Source organism: Choloepus didactylus, chromosome 16, assembly GCF_015220235.1.
Source record: "Choloepus didactylus isolate mChoDid1 chromosome 16, mChoDid1.pri, whole genome shotgun sequence".
In the NCBI taxonomy this organism is placed as follows: Eukaryota; Metazoa; Chordata; class Mammalia; order Pilosa; family Megalonychidae; genus Choloepus; species Choloepus didactylus.
Window position 1 is genome coordinate 85,589,898 of NC_051322.1, and position 15,410 is coordinate 85,605,307.

At 39.1% G+C, this 15,410-nt stretch overlaps 1 pseudogene; it reads left to right on the forward strand.

Annotated features, from left to right (window-relative positions):
* The first annotated feature begins 4,033 nt into the window (after positions 1–4,033).
* LOC119511419 lies at positions 4,034–5,645 on the forward strand (annotated as a pseudogene).
* Positions 5,646–15,410: the final 9,765 nt, after the last annotated feature.

Consider the following 15,410-nt stretch of genomic DNA (forward strand, 5'->3'; position numbering starts at 1 on the left):
AAGGTAGGAATTGAAGGAAACTTCCTCAACATGATAAAGAGCATATATGAAAAACCCACAGCCAGCATAGTACTCAATGGTGAGAGACTGAAAGCCTTCCCTCTAAGATCAGGAACAAGACAAGGATGCCCGCTGTCACCACTGTTATTCAACATTGTGCTGGAAGTGCTAGCCAGGGCAATCCGGCAAGACAAAGAAATAAAAGGCATCCAAATTGGAAAAGAAGAAGTAAAACTGTCATTGTTTGCAGATGATATGATCTTATATCTAGAAAACCCTGAGAAATCGAAGATACACCTACTAGAGCTAATAAACAAATTTAGCAAAGTAGCAGGATACAAGATTAATGCACATAAGTCAGTAATGTTTCTATATGCTAGAAATGAACAAACTGAAGAGACACTCAAGAAAAAGATACCATTTTCAATAGCAACTAAAAAAATCAAGTACCTAGGAATAAACTTAACCAAAGATGTAAAAGACCTATACAAAGAAAACTACATAACTCTACTAAAAGAAATAGAAGGGGACCTTAAAAGATGGAAAAATATTCCATGTTCATGGATAGGAAGGCTAAATGTCATTAAGATGTCAATTCTACCCAAACTCATCTACAGATTCAATGCAATCCCAATCAAAATTCCAACAACCTACTTTGCAGACTTGGAAAAAGCTAGTTATCAAATTTATTTGGAAAGGGAAGATGCCTCGAATTGCTAAAGACACTCTAAAAAAGAAAAACGAAGTGGGAGGACTTACACTCCCTGATTTTGAAGCTTATTATAAAGCCACAGTTGCCAAAACAGCATGGTACTGGCACAAAGATAGACATATAGATCAATGGAATCGAATTGAGAATTCAGAGATAGACCCTCAGATCTATGGCCGACTGATCTTTGATAAGGCCCCCAAAGTCACCGAACTGAGCCATAATGGTCTTTTCAACAAATGGGGCTGGGAGAGTTGGATATCCATATCCAAAAGAATGAAAGAGGACCCCTACCTCACCCCCTACACAAAAATTAACTCAAAATGGACCAAAGATCTCAATATAAAAGAAAGTACCATAAAACTCCTAGAAGATAATGTAGGAAAACATCTTCAAGACCTTGTATTAGGAGGCCACTTCCTAGACTTTACACCCAAAGCACAAGCAACAAAAGAGAAATAGATAAATGGGAACTCCTCAAGCTTAGAAGTTTCTGCACCTCAAAGGAATTTCTCAAAAAGGTAAAGAGGCAGCCAACTCAATGGGAAAAAATTTTTGGAAACCATGTATCTGACAAAAGACTGATATCTTGCATATACAAAGAAATCCTACAACTCAATGACAATAGTACAGACAGCCCAATTATAAAATGGGCAAAAGATATGAAAAGACAGTTCTCTGAAGAGGAAATACAAATGGCCAAGAAACACATGAAAAAATGTTCAGCTTCACTAGCTATTAGAGAGATGCAAATTAAGACCACAATGAGATACCATCTAACACCGGTTAGAATGGCTGCCATTAAACAAACAGGAAACTACAAATGCTGGAGGGGATGTGGAGAAATTGGAACTCTTATTCATTGTTGGTGGGACTGTATAATGGTTCAGCCACTCTGGAAGTCAGTCTGGCAGTTCCTTAGAAAACTAGATATAGAGCTACCATTCGATCCAGCGATTGCACTTCTCGGTATATACCCGGAAGATCGGAAAGCAGTGACACGAACAGATATCTGCACGCCAATGTTCATAGCAGCATTATTCACAATTGCCAAGAGATGGAAACAACCCAAATGTCCTTCAACAGATGAGTGGATAAATAAAATGTGGTATATACACACGATGGAATACTACGCGGCAGTAAGAAGGAACGATCTGGTGAAACATATGACAACATGGATGAACCTTGAAGACATAGTGCTGAGCGAAATAAGCCAGGCACAGAAAGAGAAATATTATATGCTACCACTAATGTGAACTTTGAAAAATGTAAAACAAATGGTTTATAATGTAGAATGTAGGGGAACTAGCAGTAGAGAGCAATTAAGGAAGGGGGAACAATAATCCAAGAAGAGCAGATAAGCTATTTAACGTTCTGGGGATGCCCAGAAATGACTATGGTCTGTTAATTTCTGATGGATGTAGTAGGAACAAGTTCACTGAAATGTTGCTATATTATGTAACTTTCTTGGGGTAAAGTAGGAACATGTTGGAAGTTAAGCAGTTAGGTTAGTTGTCTTTTTCTTACTCCCTTGTTATGGTCTCTTTGAAATGTTCTTTTATAGTATGTTTGTTTTCTTTTTAACTTTTTTTTTCATACAGTTGATTTAAAAAAGAAGGGAAAAGTTATAAAAAAAAAAAAAAAAAAGAAAAAGAAAAAAGACAAACAAGGAAAAAAAAAAAAAAAAAAGATGCAGTGCCCCCTTGAGGAGCCTGTGGAGAATGCAGGGGTATTTGCCTACCCCACCTTCATGGTTGCTAACATGACCACAGACATAGGGGAATGGTGGTTTGATGGGTTGAGCCCTCTACCATAAGTTTTACCCTTGGGAAGACGGTTGCTGCAAAGGAGAGGCTAGGCCTCCCTGTATTTGTGCCTAAGAGTCTCCTCCTGAATGCCTCTTTGTTGCTCAGATGTGGCCCTCTCTCTCTGGCTAAGCCAACTTGAAAGGTGAAATCACTGCCCTCCCCCCTACGTGGGATCAGACACCCAGGGAAGTGAATCTCCCTGGCAACGTGGAATATGACTCCCGGGGAGGAATGTAGACCCGGCATCGTGGGATGGAGAACATCTTCTTGACCAAAAGGGGGATGTGAAAGGAAATGAAATAAGCTTCAGTGGCAGAGAGATTCCAAAACGAGCCGAGAGATCACTCTGGTGGGCACTCTTACGCACACTTTAGACAACCTTTTTTAGGTTCTAAAGAATTGGGGTAGCTGGTGGTGGATACCTGAAACTATTAAACTACAACCCAGAACCCATGAATCTCGAAGACAGTTGTATAAAAATGTAGCTTATGAGGGGTGACAGTGGGATTGGGAATGCCATAAGGACCAAACTCCACTTTGTCTAGTTTATGGATGGATGTGTAGAAAAGTAGGGAAAGCAAACAAACAGACAAAGGTACCCAGTGTTCTTTTTTACTTCAATTGCTCTTTTTCACTCTAATTATTATTCTTGTTATTTTTGTGTGTGTGCTAATGAAGGTGTCAGGGATTGATTTAGGTGATGAATGTACAACTATGTAATGGTACTGTAAACAATCGAAAGTACAATTTGTTTTGTATGACTGCGTGGTATGTGAATATATCTCAATAAAATGATGTTTGAAAAAAAAAAATTAAATGTGGTGATAGATGCACAGCTGTATGATGGTACTGGGGGCAATTGATTGTAAACTTTTGATAATTGTATGGTATGTGAACAATCACAATTTTTAAAATGTGATAATAAATAAAACTACTACCTAAAGCAGAAACTGCAGAGAAGTGCTTGGTTCATTCCCTCATTTCCTGGCTTCCTTCACTTTCTTCTGGGACCATGTTTATGGCTGCAGGCAAATATGGAAAATGCTCAAGGTATTAACCAAACATGACTGAGAAGTCTCCTCCAGCTGAGATGGGAACTGAGAATATCATTCAACCAGTGACTCATGGACAACAATGGCAACTCCTTTTTCATGAAGAAAGCATTGATCTTCGTGGAGATGAATTTGGGTATGAAGAGAATGAGACTATAACAGAAGATTCTAATAGTTTCACTGATAAGCTTAATGAACACATGATGGAGAGTGTCTTCATATCTGACTCTCCTAATAATAGTGAAGATGATATGGGTGACCTTGGTTGTTTGTAGGAGGTTGTAGAGTCTGTGGAAGACAAAGGTGATCACAGATTGGAAAATACCATTGATAAAGAAGAAACTGATACTCTGAGTAATGACAGTGAACCTGATCATCATGATACACCTAAGGATGTCTCTGACATGACTTCTGATAGCAGAGTCTCTTTGAAAGAAGACCCATCACAAGAAGCAATTAAAGGCATGCCCATATTTGAAAATGAAGATGCATTGGACTCAACCCCAAGTGATGAAAAACTAATCCAGAAGAACAGGTATCGGAAATATCTTTTAGTCCATCTGCTAAAGATGAGCCTATCCCCATGTGTACCATATTCAGCCAATCAAATACAACTAATTCCCAGCCTCATTTGTTTCCTCATCATAGTTTTGAGTCTCAGATGGTAAAATCTTCTAGTTTCAGCAGTTCAAGTGAAACATCTGTCAATACACCTCCTCAGAGAGTTCAGCCAAGTCACAGACTGAGTAAATTTTTTGGAGAGATGACCAATTTGAATTCTTTGGCTTCAGACTTCCTTGATTCATTTACTACTTCCACTTCATTTCTATCAGTAATCCTAATGCAGGCTCTTCAATTCTAGAAAAATTGTGTTCATTCACTACTCCTGTAGGAGATAAATCCCCTGATTCTCTGATACTTCTTATTCTGCAGGTACAGAAAGATCTGAATCAGGTCTTTCTACAGCTTCTGCAGAAATTCCTTAGTCTCCAAAAACATTTTCACAGATACAGGCTGTATTTGCATGAAGAAATGACCCCTTTGCCACATCCCTGAACATAAGTGAAATGAACTGGAGAAATGATGCATGGCTTCCTAGCAAAGGAACCAGGAATATTTTTACTTCAGTAAGCTACCCAAAATATAGGAGAGTCTTCCAGGCTTAAAGTTGGACAACATTCAGGAAGATGCAGTTAAAGACGTAATGCTTCACTTCCTGGGTGAACAACCTGCAGCAAAAAGACAATTCTTAAAGGACAACTCAGTAGAACAATCTTTTGTTGGATTGAAACAGCTATTTAACAGCAAAAGCTGGAGGGCAGTGGTTGACCAGTGTGGATGCCTCCTTACAGCCCATGGCCAAGGCTATGGCAAGAGTGGGCTTCCTACAAGTCATATGATAGATTCATTGCAGTTTGGTTTGTGAGACTGGCACTACTGGTGAAGTTGGGCCTTTTCCAGAATGCTGAAATGATATTTGAAGTCTGGAAATCTAGATAAGCCAGATGTTTATTATGAATAGTATCCTCGTGTATATCCTGGGTGCAGAGCTCAATGGTTCTTTCCTCAAGGCAAATCTCATATGCAGAGCTTCAGCAGTATCTGGGAAATCTTCAGGAGTCACGTGACTGTGCAGAGTGAAAACAAGCTGCAGCAAGATCATAACAAATTTGGAACAAGGCTTTGCAGAAGAGGGGAGCATGAATAACATTACATGAGAGAACAGACAAGCATCTATTCAGCTGAGGTGGTCATATCTGTGCCAGATGATGTACTCGATGGAAAACTGTCTGCTAATAATGAAGGACTACATGCTTGCTGTGAATGCATATCATTCCATTACCAAACATTACCCAGAGCAAGAGCTTCAGCTGTTGAGTGGAACTGGATGATTATCCTTCAGATTGGAGGAAAAAAAAATACATGAAAAGTATTTTCAAGATGTTGAGAAAGTCACACAGAAATTGGATGGACTATACTGTAAAATAATGGTTTTAATGAACAGAGCTTTCCTTTGCCTTGGTCAGAATAACTGCAAAAGTCCACAAATTCTTCACAGAAATTTTAAGGATTTAACCAACGACTGCCATGCTAACAACAATGCTTCCATGCATCTGCTTTTTCTGGGGAAACTGAAAGATTCCCTCTGGCAGCTGGAAGCAATGGTTCAGCAGGACCCTTAGTGCTACCTGCATGAGAGTGTGCTTTTCAATTTGACAACCATGTATGAGCTGGAGTCATCCTGGTGTATGGAGAAGAAGCAGTCTCTGCTAAAGAAGGGGACAGCTCTAACATGCAGTGTCTCAAGATAACCTAGATGATTTAATTGTGTCAAGTCCCTTCCTGAATGAGTAGGGGTTTTGTAAACTGCATATTTTGGAGCTAATATATTAATGTGACTGTGATTCAATAATATCTCTTTCATTGCTTTTAAAAAATATTACTACCTAAAGATGTTCAAATAAATCTTCTGAATCAAATCAATGAGTTGAAAGAAAATGTGACAAAAGAGATGAAGTCTATAAAGAAGACAATGGATGACCATAAGGAAGAATTTGCAAGCTTGCAAAAACAAATGACAGAACTTATGGGAATAAAAGTCACAATATATGAGATGAAAAATACAATGGAGACATATAACAGCAGACTTGCAGAAGCAGAAGGAAGGATGACCAAAATGGAGGACAGAACACCCAAAATGCTGCACACAAAAGAGATAGGGAAAAGAAAGTTAAAATATGAGCAGGGGCTCAGAGAACTGACTGAAAACATGACGCACATGAATATACAAGGAGTGCTACCAACACAGAGACAAAGAAAACTGAGAGAGATATGGAGAAAATTTCAGTACTAAAGAGATTCAGTATGGGTACACTAAAGGACATAAGAGAGAGAGGGAAAAAATATATCCAACAAACATAAACCAAAGGATAAGATGGCTGATTCAAGAAATGCCTTCACAGTAATAGTGTTGAATGTAAATGGAATAAACTCCCCAATTAAAAGATATAGATTTGCATAATTGATCAAAAAATATGAACCATCAATATGTTGCATACAAGAGACTCATCTTAGACACAGGGAAACAAAGAAATTGAGAGTGAAAGGATTGAAAAAATATTTCATGCAAGCTACAGCCAAAAGAAAGCAGGAATAGCAATATTAATCTCAGATAAAATAGACTTTAAATGCAAGGATGTTGTGAGAGACAAAGAAGGCCACTACATACTAATAAAAGGGGCAAGTCAACAAGAAGAAATAACAATGATAAACATTTATGCACCCAATCAAGGTGCCACAAAATACATGAGAGAAACACTTGCAAAACTAAAGGAGTCAATTGATATTTCCACAATAATTGTGGGAGATTTCAACACATCACTCTCCCCTATAGATGGATCAACCAGACAGAAGACCAATAAGGAAATTGAAAACCTAAACAATCTGATAAATGAATTGGACTTAGACATATATAGAACATTACATCCAAAATCACCAGGATACATATTCTTCTCTAGTGCTCATAGAACTTTCTCCAAAATAGGCCATAAGCTGGGACAGGAAACAAGCCTCAATAAGTTTAAAATATTGAAGTTATTCACAGCACATTCTCTGACCACAATGGAATACAATTAGAAGTCAATAACTATCAGAGACAGAAAATTCACAAATATCTGGAGGTTAAACAACACACCCCTAAACAATCAGTGGGTTAAAAAAGAAATAGCGCTCTACGGGGGGCGGGGCAAGATGGCAGACTGGTGAGCTGTATGTTTTAGTTACTCCTCCAGGAAAGTAGGTAAAAAGCCAGGAACTGCGTGGACTGGACACCACAGAGCAATCTGTCTTTGGGCATACTTCATACAACACTCATGAAAACGTGGAACTGCTGAGATCAGCGAAATCTGTAAGTTTTTGCGGCCAGGGGACCCGCGCCCCTCCCTGCCAGGCTCAGTCCCGGGGGAGGAGGGGCTGTCAGCTCCAGGAAGGAGAAGGGAGAATTGCAGTGGCTGCTCTTATCGGAAACTCATTCTACTGATTCAAACTCCAACCATAGATAGACTGAGACCAGACACCAGAGACTCTGAGAGCAGCCAGCCCAGCAGAGAGGAGACAGCCATAGAAAAAAAACAACACGAAAAACTCCAAAATAAAAGCAGAGGATTTTTGGAGTTCTGGTGAACACAGAAAGGGGAAGGGCGGAGATCAGGCCTTGAGGCGCATATGCAAATCCCGAAGCAAGGCTGATCTCTCTGCCCTGTGCACATTTCCTTAATGGCCCTGGTTGCTTTGTCTATTAGCATTTCAATAACCCATTAGATCTCTGAGGAGGGCCGTTTTTTTTTTTTGTTTTTTTTTTTAAATCCTTTTTGCTTTTTCTAAAACAATTACTCTAAGAAGCTCAATACAGAAAGCTTCAAAGAATTGAAATTTGGGCACGTCAAGTCAAGAGCAGAACTAAGAGAGCTCTGAGACAAAAGGCAATAATCCAGTGGCTGAGAAAATTCACTAAACAACACAACTTCCCAAGAAAAGGGGGGTGTCCACTCACAGCCACCATCCTGGTGAACAGGAAACACTCCTCCCCATCGCCAGCCCCATAGCCCAGAGCTGCCCCAGACAACCCAGTGTGACGGAAGTGCTTCAAATAACAGGCACACACCACAAAACTGGGCGTGGACATTAGCCTTCCCTGCAACCTCAGCTGAATGTCCCAGAGCTGGGAAGGGGGAGCAGTGTGAATTAACAGAGCCCCATTCAGCCATCATTTGAGCAGACTGGGAGCCACCCAACACAGCCCAGCAGCCCAGAACTGCCCTGGGGGGACGGCACTCACCTGTGACATAGCACAGTCATCCCTCAACAGAGGACCCGGGGTGCACAGCCTGGAAGAGGGGCCCACTTGCAAGTCTCAGGAGCCATACGCCAATACCAAAGACTTGTGGGTCAGTGGCAGAGACAAACTGTGGCAGGACTGAACTGAAGGATTAGACTATTGCAGCAGCTTTAAAACTCTAGGATCATCAGGGAGATTTGATTGTTAGGGCCACCCCCCCTCCTCGACTGCCCAGAAACACGCCCCACATACAGGGCAGGCAACACCAACTACACACGCAAGCTTGGGACACCAATTGCGCCCCACAAGACTCACTCCCCCACTCACCAAAAAGGCTAAGCAGGGGAGATCTGGCTTGTGGAGAACAGGTGGCTCGTGGACGCCACCTGCTGGTTAGTTAGAGAAAGTGTACTCCACGAAGCTGTAGATCTGATAAATTAGAGATAAGGACTTCAATAGGTCTACAAACCCTAAAGAACCCTATCAAGGTCAGCAAATGCCACGAGGCCAAAAACAACAGAAAATTATAAAGCATATGAAAAAACCAGACGATATGGATAACCCAAGCCCAAGCACCCAAATCAAAAGACCAGAAGAGACACACCTAGAGCAGCTACTCAAAGAACTAAAGATGAACAATGAGACCCTAGTACGGGATATGAAGGAAATCAAGAAGACCCTAGAAGAGCATAAAGAAGACATTGCAAGACTAAATAAAAAAATGGATGATCTTATGGAAATTAAAGAAACTGTTGACCAAATTAAAAAGATTCTGGACACTCATAGTACAAGACTAGAGGAAGTTGAACAACGAATCAGTGACCTGGAAGATGACAGAATGGAAAATGAAAGCATAAAAGAAAGAATGGGGAAAAAAATTGAAAAACTCGAAATGGACCTCAGGGATATGATAGATAATATGAAACGTCCGAATATAAGACTCATTGGTGTCCCAGAAGGGGAAGAAAAGGGTAAAGGTCTAGGAAGAGTATTCAAAGAAATTGTTGGGGAAAACTTCCCAAATCTTCTAAACAACATAAATACACAAATCATAAATGCTCAGCGAACTCCAAATAGAATAAATCCAAAAAAACCCACTCCGAGACATATACTGATCACACTGTCAAACATAGAAGAGAAGGAGCAAGTTCTGAAAGCAGCAAGAGAAAAGCAACTCACCACATACAAAGGAAACAGCATAAGACTAAGTAGCGACTACTCAGCAGCCACCATGGAGGCGAGAAGGCAGTGGCACGATATATTTAAAATTCTGAGTGAGAGGAATTTCCAACCAAGAATACTTTATCCAGCAAAGCTCTCCTTCAAATTTGAGGGAGAGCTTAAATTTTTCACAGACAAAGAAATGCTGAGAGAATTTGCTAACAAGAGACCTGCCCTACTGGAGATACTAAAGGGAGCCCTACAGACAGAGAAACAAAGACAGGACAGAGAGACTTGGAGAAAGGTTCAGTACTAAAGAGATTCGGTATGGGTACAATAAAGGATATTAATAGAGAGAGGGAAAAATATGGCAAACATAATCCAAAGGATAAGATGGCCGATTCAAGAAATGCCTTCACGGTTTTAACGTTGAATGTAAATGGATTAAACTCCCCAATTAAAAGATATAGATTCACAGAATGGATCAAAAAAAATGAACCATCAATATGTTGCATACAAGAGACTCATCTTAGACACAGGGACACAAAGAAACTGAAAGTGAAAGGATGGAAAAAAATATTTCATGCAAGCTACAGCCAAAAGAAAGCAGGTGTAGCAATATTAATCTCAGATAAAATAGACTTCAAATGCAGGGATGTTTTGAGAGACAAAGAAGGCCACTACATACTAATAAAAGGGGCAATTCAGCAAGAAGAAATAACAATCGTAAATGTCTATGCACCCAATCAAGGTGCCACAAAATACATGAGAGAAACATTGGCAAAACTAAAGGAAGCAATTGATGTTTCCACAATAATTGTGGGAGACTTCAACACATCACTCTCTCCTATAGATAGATCAACCAGACAGAAGACCAATAAGGAAATTGAAAACCTAAACAATCTGATAAATGAATTAGATTTAACAGACATCTACAGGACATTACATCCCAAATCACCAGGATACACATACTTTTCTAGTGCTCACGGAACTTTCTCCAGAATAGATCATATGCTGGGACATAAAACAAGCCTCAATAAATTTAAAAAGATTGAAATTATTCAAAGCACATTCTCTGACCACAATGGAATACAATTAGAAGTCAATAACCATCAGAGACTTAGAAAATTCACAAATACCTGGAGGTTAAACAACACACTCCTAAACAATCAGTGGGTTAAAGAAGAAATAGCAAGAGAATTTGCAAAATATATAGAGACGAATGAAAATGAGAACACAACATACCAAAACCTATGGGATGCAGCAAAAGCAGTGCTCAGGGGGAAATTTATAGCACTAAACGCATATATTAAAAAGGAAGAAAGAGCCAAAATCAAAGAACTAATGGATCAACTGAAGAAGCTAGAAAATGAACAGCAAACCAATCCTAAACCAAGTACAAGAAAAGAAATAACAAGGATTAAAGCAGAAATAAATGACATAGAGAACAAAAAAACAATAGAAAGGATAAATATCACCAAAAGTTGGTTCTTTGAGAAGATCAACAAGATGGACAAGCCCCTAGCTAGACTGACAAAATCAAAAAGAGAGAAGACCCATATAAACAAAATAATGAATGAAAAAGGTGACATAACTGCAGATCCTGAAGAAATTAAAAAAACTATAAGAGGATATTATGAACAACTGTATGGCAGCAAACTGGATAATGTAGAAGAAATGGACAATTTCCTGGAAACATATGAACAACCTAGACTGACCAGAGAAGAAATAGAAGACCTCAACCAACCCATCACAAGCAAAGAGATCCAATCAGTCATCAAAAATCTTCCCACAAATAAATGCCCAGGGCCAGATGGCTTCACAGGGGAATTCTACCAAACTTTCCAGAAAGATCTGACACCAATCTTACTCAAACTCTTTCAAAACATTGAAAAAAATGGAACACTACCTAACTCATTTTATGAAGCTAACATCAATCTAATACCAAAACCAGGCAAAGATGCTACAAAAAAGGAAAACTACCGGCCAATCTCCCTAATGAATATAGATGCAAAAATCCTCAACAAAATACTTGCAAATCGAATCCAAAGACACATTAAAAAAATCATACACCATGACCAAGTGGGGTTCATTCCAGGCATGCAAGGATGGTTCAACATAAGAAAAACAATCAATGTATTACAACACATTAAAAACTCGAAAGGGAAAAATCAATTGATCATCTCAATAGATGCTGAAAAAGCATTTGACAAAATCCAACATCCCTTTTTGATAAAAACACTTCAAAAGGTAGGAATTGAAGGAAACTTCCTCAACATGATAAAGAGCATATATGAAAAACCCACAGCCAGCATAGTACTCAATGGTGAGAGACTGAAAGCCTTCCCTCTAAGATCAGGAACAAGACAAGGATGCCCGCTATCACCACTGTTATTCAACATTGTGCTGGAAGTGCTAGCCAGGGCAATCCGGCAAGACAAAGAAATAAAAGGCATCCAAATTGGAAAAGAAGAAGTAAAACTGTCATTGTTTGCAGATGATATGATCTTATATCTAGAAAACCCTGAGAAATCGACGATACACCTACTAGAGCTAATAAACAAATTTAGCAAAGTAGCGGGATACAAGATTAATGCACATAAGTCAGTAATGTTTCTATATGCTAGAAATGAACAAACTGAAGAGACACTCAAGAAAAAGATACCATTTTCAATAGCAACTAAAAAAATCAAGTACCTAGGAATAAACTTAACCAAAGATGTAAAAGACCTATACAAAGAAAACTACATAACTCTACTAAAAGAAATAGAAGGGGACCTTAAAAGATGGAAAAATATTCCATGTTCATGGATAGGAAGGCTAAATGTCATTAAGATGTCAATTCTACCCAAACTCATCTACAGATTCAATGCAATCCCAATCAAAATTCCAACAACCTACTTTGCAGACTTGGAAAAGCTAGTTATCAAATTTATTTGGAAAGGGAAGATGCCTCGAATTGCTAAAGACACTCTAAAAAAGAAAAACGAAGTGGGAGGACTTACACTCCCTGACTTTGAAGCTTATTATAAAGCCACAGTTGTCAAAACAGCATGGTACTGGCACAAAGATAGACATATACATCAATGGAATCGAATTGAGAATTCAGAGATAGACCCTCAGATCTATGGCCGACTGATCTTTGATAAGGCCCCCAAAGTCACCGAACTGAGCCATAATGGTCTTTTCAACAAATGGGGCTGGGAGAGTTGGATATCCATATCCAAAAGAATGAAAGAGGACCCCTACCTCACCCCCTACACAAAAATTAACTCAAAATGGACCAAAGATCTCAATATAAAAGAAAGTACCATAAAACTCCTAGAAGATAATGTAGGAAAACATCTTCAAGACCTTGTATTAGGAGGCCACTTCCTAGACTTTACACCCAAAGCACAAGCAACAAAAGAGAAAATAGATAAATGGGAACTCCTCAAGCTTAGAAGTTTCTGCACCTCAAAGGAATTTCTCAAAAAGGTAAAGAGGCAGCCAACTCAATGGAAAAAATTTTTGGAAACCATGTATCTGACAAAAGACTGATATCTTGCATATACAAAGAAATCCTACAACTCAATGACAATAGTACAGACAGCCCAATTATAAAATGGGCAAAAGATATGAAAAGACAGTTCTCTGAAGAGGAAATACAAATGGCCAAGAAACACATGAAAAAATGTTCAGCTTCACTAGCTATTAGAGAGATGCAAATTAAGACCACAATGAGATACCATCTAACACCGGTTAGAATGGCTGCCATTAAACAAACAGGAAACTACAAATGCTGGAGGGGATGTGGAGAAATTGGAACTCTTATTCATTGTTGGTGGGACTGTATAATGGTTCAGCCACTCTGGAAGTCAGTCTGGCAGTTCCTTAGAAAACTAGATATAGAGCTACCATTCGATCCAGCGATTGCACTTCTCGGTATATACCCGGAAGATCGGAAAGCAGTGACACGAACAGATATCTGCACGCCAATGTTCATAGCAGCATTATTCACAATTGCCAAGAGATGGAAACAACCCAAATGTCCTTCAACAGATGAGTGGATAAATAAAATGTGGTATATACACACGATGGAATACTACGCGGCAGTAAGAAGGAACGATCTCGTGAAACATATGACAACATGGATGAACCTTGAAGACATAATGCTGAGCGAAATAAGCCAGGCACAAAAAGAGAAATATTATATGCTACCACTAATGTGAACTTTGAAAAATGTAAAACAAATGGTTTATAATGTAGAATGTAGGGGAACTAGCAGTAGAGAGCAATTAAGGAAGGGGGAACAATAATCCAAGAAGAACAGATAAGCTATTTAACGTTCTGGGGATGCCCAGAAATGACTATGGTCTGTTAATTTCTGATGGATGTAGTAGGAACAAGTTCACTGAAATGTTGCTATATTATGTAACTTTCTTGGGGTAAAGTAGGAACATGTTGGAAGTTAAGCAGTTATCTTAGGTTAGTTGTCTTTTTCTTACTCCCTTGCTATGGTCTCTTTGAAATGTTCTTTTATTGTATGTTTGTTTTCTTTTTAACTTTTTTTTTCATACAGTTGATTTGAAAAAAGAAGGGAAAGTTAAAAAAAAAAAAAAAAAAAATATGTGGTGCCCCCTTGAGGAGCCTGTGGAGAATGCAGGGGTATTTGCCTGCCCCACCTCCATGGTTGCTGGCATGACCGCAGACATGGGGGACTGGTGGTTTGATGGGTTGAGCCCTCTACCATAAGTTTTACCCTTGGGAAGACGGTTGCTGCAAAGGAGAGGCTAGGCCTCCCTGTATTTGTGCCTAAGAGTCTCCTCCTGAATGCCTCTTTGTTGCTCAGATGTGGCCCTCTCTCTCTGGCTAAGCCAACTTGAAAGGTGAAATCACTGCCCTCCCCCCTACGTGGGATCAGACACCCAGGGAAGTGAATCTCCCTGGCAACGTGGAATATGACTCCCGGGGAGGAATGTAGACCCGGCATCGTGGGATGGAGAACATCTTCTTTACCAAAAGGGGGATGTGAAAGGAAATGAAATAAGCTTCAGTGGCAGAGAGATTCCAAAACGAGCCGAGAGATCACTCTGGTGGGCACTCTTACGCACACTTTAGACAACCTTTTTTAGGTTCTAAAGAATTGGGGTAGCTGGTGGTGGTTACCTGAAACTATTAAACTACAACCCAGAACCCATGAATCTCGAAGAAAGTTGTATAAAAATGTAGCTTATGAGGGGTGACAGTGGGATTGGGAATGCCATAAGGACCAAACTCCACTTTGTCTAGTTTATGGATGGATGTGTAGAAAAGTAGGGGAAGCAAACAAACAGACAAAGGTACCTAGTGCTCTTTTTTACTTCAATTGCTCTTTTTCACTCTAATTATTATTCTTGTTATTTTTGTGTGTGTGCTAATGAAGGTGTCAGGGATTGATTTAGGTGATGAATGTACAACTATGTAATGGTACTGTAAACAATCGAAAGTACAATTTGTTTTGTATGACTGCGTGGTATGTGAATATATCTCAATAAAATGATGATTAAAAAAAAAAAATAGCAAGAGAAATTGCTAAATATATAGAGATGAAAGAAAATGAGAGCATAGCCTACTAAAACCTATGGGATGCAGCAAAAGCAGTAATGAGGGGGAAATTTATAGGAACAAATGCCTACATCAAAAAGGATGCTAAAATCAAAGAACTAATGGAGCAACTGAAGAACCTAGAAAATGAACAGCAAACCAATTCTAAACCAAGTAAAAGAAAAGAAATAACAAGGATTAAAGCAGAAATAAATGACAGAGAGAATAAAAAAGAGAGTAAATAACACTAAAAATTTGTTCTTTGAGAAGATCAACAA